Source organism: Augochlora pura, chromosome 8 (assembly GCF_028453695.1).
Source record: "Augochlora pura isolate Apur16 chromosome 8, APUR_v2.2.1, whole genome shotgun sequence".
NCBI classification, from domain to species: domain Eukaryota; kingdom Metazoa; phylum Arthropoda; class Insecta; order Hymenoptera; family Halictidae; genus Augochlora; species Augochlora pura.
The window spans coordinates 5,852,044-5,857,256 of NC_135779.1; positions in this window are offsets into that span (position 1 = coordinate 5,852,044).

Sequence of the window (5,213 nt, forward strand, 5' to 3'; positions counted from 1 at the left end):
CCGCGGCGAATCATTTCGAGAGAGAGAGAGAGAGGGCGGCGAGAGAGGCGACGACCGGTCGGAGGGATGATCCGTGGACGAAGCCTGTTGATCCTTTCTTCCTTTGCCTCGAAAAAATTGCATTCCTTACGGCACTTTGGCCCTTCTGAAACCCTCCACGAACACCGTCGTCCTCGATTCACCGGGAATCGATACTTTTATTTACTCTGCCACCCTCCGGAGCCTGAGAAAACGAAGAGGATACTTTTCGCGAGAGTCGAAATCATAATGGCGGTAACGTGGATCGTTATGAACTAATATATAATACATATAAATTATATCTACTGGAAAATTCTGTCTATGGTCTATAAAACACGTTTCGTAAATTTTGATTTAATCAATATTTAAATTTAATATTTAAATTTAATATTTTATTATTTTAATATATATGTATATTATATCTACTGGAAAATTCTGTGAATGGTCAATAAAACACGTTTTGTAAATTTTTGTTATAGCCTCAGGTAAAAGAGATAACAAATGAGAGTATCTATTAAGTTTTGTAATTTTAAATAATAATACTGTAAGTTCCTATAATTAAAAAATAAATAAAATAAAAATAGAAACTAAAACTCAAATTACCGGAAGCTCCCATATTATTATACAATTTTTTAAATATTAAATACCTTGACAGGTAAAATAGATATTGTTTAATACTAATGTTACGAAAATATGAAAATAATCTGCAATGAAATAAATTTTTACCAATGACCGGTCAGTAAAATGCTATGATTGAAATAAAAATAGCAAATGGAATAGAATATACAAAATTTCTTTTTAGAAACAAAGATTAAAATTGTTGAAACAATTTCAATGCACTGATTTACGACGGTCCATACAACAGAGTGGGTTACCAGGTAAATTCGGGGCGAACGGAAAAGCAAGGTGGCCCCCTTGAAATCCACGAAACCGTGACGTGGTGGCTCGTTTTACAACCCGGCGACGAGCGATCCAGATAAATTCGGGATCGTTGAAAGAGAAAAAAGAAAGAAGAATCTTCAATGTTCTTCCAGCACGCGGATGACGGATCTCAAACAATTACGACGAACTTCCCGCGTTCCGTTCTTGACCCAGTGTGGATCTCTAATTAAGGAATGCAGTCCCAAGGTTTCGTTTCGCGCTTCTTTTTCGACCTGCTCGACCTCAATTTTTTCCCCCCCGCGAAAAGAGAATGATTTTTCGAATCTGCGGTTATCTCGACCTTTATTTCGCCTGCTTAATTTGCACTTCGCACGATTTGGGCTGGAGAATTTTTATTCTAAATCCACGGAACTAAGGCTGGAGAAACGGAGTTTATTATACAAGCACAGTTGAGTTAAATATGGCGATGGATTTACTTAAAATATTACTTTCCAAGTAATTACTCGTTCCTTTGAGAAGAAAATATTTACAGAAATCTACTATGGTTTTCAAAAGATTGTTATTTCTTTGGAGAAATATTAAGCGTGCTTTCAATAATTTATTTAGTAAGAGCATGGTCGTGCACTGTTGCTTCAAAAATTCTGATGGCTTCGCTTAAAAAGCAATATTATATTTGCCAAGGGAACAATAATATTTGCGAACATTATTTTCGAAATCTATAATTTATAAAAGACAAAGCCAAGAAAAAGTTTGTAGAAATTAAAAGGCTGTCAAGTGGTGTAAAAATGGAGAAGCCGTTCGAGTATCGCGAAGCGTGGATCGTCCATTTTGGGCTTACGATCCGAACGCGGTCGAGCGGCTTGATTACCCATCGCGCGGTCCCCGAGCTGCTTTACGGGGTTGTTTTCATAAGCGGCAGACGACGATCTAATTTTCGTGTCCGTTCCCGCAGGAGCACGACCGACGAGAGCGAGAGAGCGAGAGAGAGCGAGAGAGAGAGAGAGAGAGAGAGAGAGGGCTCGCTTTCGCGTTGATATCGACCGGGACTCCGCCCTGTTCCCTGCGCGCCCTTCTCCCAGCGCCCCTCCTTTCCGGCCTCCGCTGTCCCGTTCATGAAAAACATCCTCCAGGACGTTTCCTTTTCCCATGAAGGAGCTGCTCCAGCCTCTTGACCGTCAGCGTTCCCTGGGAGAAGGAAGGAGGAAGATGACGACTCCGAACCAAATCAACCTATTGTCCAGACAGTTATGCTCCCCGCTGACTAATGCTACTTGGATGAACCGTTTCGAGAGCCGAATGGCGGAAGTATCGCCGGCTCCCTCGACTCCTGCCTCGAACAATAGCTCGATGGGTCGATCGAGACCTAGAAAAGTGCCGATCCGTTTTGCTGACCAGGAAATTAAGATCGATGTTAGCTTAAGTCGAGGTAATAACTACCGTTATGACAAGATGAAAAAAGAATCTTAAAACAGTGTTATAGCATTTCACGATGTTAAATATATTAGCAAAATATTAAAATAATTTAATAAAGAAATTGATTTACAATGCAGACGATTTTCATTTCGTATACAATTCCATTATTTTCTTTTAAATCAAGATTAACCCTTCGGCATCGATATTTTCCTATTACAATATCATATATACTATCGCTAGTAAATTGTTAATAATAATAAAAAACAGTACACTATTGTGAACAGTCTTTTAAAGAAATCTTTGATTAATGCAATCTTTAGAGTGAACAGTCCTTTAAAAAAATCTTTAAAGTGAACAGTCTTTTAAAAAAATCTTTAAAGTGAACAGTCTTTTAATACAACCTTTAAAGTGACCGCTCTTTTAAAAAGCTAGAATAAGAACGCCATCAGCTATTTAAAAATTTGAATTACTCGTAACAGTTGGTAACGTTCCACGGAATCATTTTAATCAGAGTCTGCATAACAGATTTCCAGCGGAATATTTTCGGTGGCCGTTCCAGGCCCCTCATTTTCATGAGGAATCGTAACGGGGGCGAGATAAATTGCAACTACCCGCAGCGGGCTCTTCAGGGACCTGGGATCCCCTCTTCCGTCATTCGCCATGCCAAATCGAGCGAACCTTTCAAAGAAGGTTTACGAGCCACCCGTGAAAAATCTAAGGACCATGGGAGACCCGGCGCGAAGGGATCGAGATCTCACGGTCCATTAAATCGGCATGGTTGCACAAAGAAATATCATCGAACGTTAGAAATCGAGTTTAAACAATAAATACCTTTCTATTGATTTCGCATTGAAAAAGGAAAGTGCTTAATAAGAGATACTCTAATATTATGGCGTAGCGAAAGGGTTTCGTAATAAATCTTTTTAACTTGTTAACTGCGTATGACGTGTACAAACATTATAAAGAAATGGCAATTTCGCAATAAGAATAAGTATTTACAACAAGAATAAATTTCTACAATAAATAAACCTCTCCTACGATTTTTGTCAGAATGCTCATGAAACATATTCATAAATCTCTCCCACGCTTTAATATAATAGATTTAGCAATTGTTTATAAAATAACTTCAAAAAAAATATTTTTAGTTTGATCGATATAGCGGACGATAAAGTTTATCCCGAAAATTTATATCGGCGCGGTTAAAAGTGGTTAAAGGAGTCGGCCGACAGAAATATGTAATCGAAATTTCGGAACTGTAAATTCGCAGCGAGCAGTTACCGCACTCTTGCCGGATTAAACTCGTTCCATTAGTAATGAATTATATAACCTTTGGCGGGGATAGAATCCATTAAATCCAGTAGAACGTTTATGCATGTAGCACGCTAAATTCTCCGCGGGACCCGGGAATATTGTTTCGGCCGCGATTATTTCGGCTGCGATTATTCCAGCGCCGACAATGATCAGAAGTAATTCTTGGATCTCGGATTAATGTAACTCAGATCCACGTGGCCCAATGTGAAGATTATAAAATAATGCGTACAATAAATATAACTAAAACAAGAAAAGAATTTAAATTTAAAAATATTTTAGATTTACTTTATACAATATTAATATAATACTATTTATTTCATATATACTCAAACAAGACTATAGATTTTTCTGACAATTTTCCAAAATTTACTTTAAAAAAAGACAATAAACTGCTGTTATAAAATAAAAGAAAAATTTCTCGCGCCGACGCAAGAAACAGACCCGCGTCGCCGTAAACGCTTCGCCGCGTTCGCGAGAACTTCTCGGCCCCATAAACGCTGCAAGATCGCATCATTGCGCAAGCGATAAGAATCGGTCGTATAATTCGCGTATAATCGTCGCATTAGACAAGAAGCCGGATAAGACGTCGGTGTATCAAAGTCTGCGCGACGGCCTTAATTGATGGCGGTGCATCACCGAAGCGAAGCCCGGGGCACCCAGGGGCGGCTTTTAAATTCGACGGCGAGAAGGATTTGCATTGAACGGGGGAGAGAGTCGTGAGAGACGATATTCACTTTTATCGCGGTTCGTTTACGTCGAAGAGCATCGCGATTACATTACTTTCGTTGGGAGGACACTGGGTATACCGACCAGGGGGGGAAGGAGGGCGGGGAGAGAGAAGGGTTCGCGTGCGGGCGGTTTGCATTCCGACCCCTCGTAAACCGGTAAGCCGCGCATAAAAAGAGCATAAATGAATGCTTAACGTTCTGCGCCGGAGCAAGGCGTCCCCGTTATTTGGGTCGGGATTTAGCGCTCGTCTTCGAAACGCGACCGTGCAATTCTTCCGGGGGGGGGGGGGGGGGGGGGGGGGGCGCCGGGACTCCCGCGCACTCCCTGCGGCACATAGGCGAACTCGAATTAGGCGAGAGCGCGACGCGATCGCTTTGTTACGGTGCCGTCTCGTCGACCCGGGGACATGCATACATTATGGAATATATGGGACTTTTTAAATGATACTAAATTACAGCTAACTAACAATTTTATCACAAATACATAAAATCCACAGTCAACTTACAAATTGAAAAATCTAATCTACATATTCGCAATAAATGAAATGTAAATCCTATTAATAAAAGCAAAATAAATCCTATTAAAAATCTCTATAATTAATTGACTTCTATTATAAATCTCTTTATAATTAATTGACTTCTATTAAACTCTTTATAATTAATGAACTTCCATTAAATTCTTTATAATTTTCGAAATCATGTTCCGAATTACTTCTCGCCCTTCCCGATAAATTATGAAAAGTAGCGGAGTGCCCTCCGACGTGTTCATCCCGGTCAAACATTGTTACCGATTAGCGCGCCCCACAATTCATTCTCACGGCTCGCGGCGGCGCGATTGTTCGAGGTAAATAACGCTTGGAG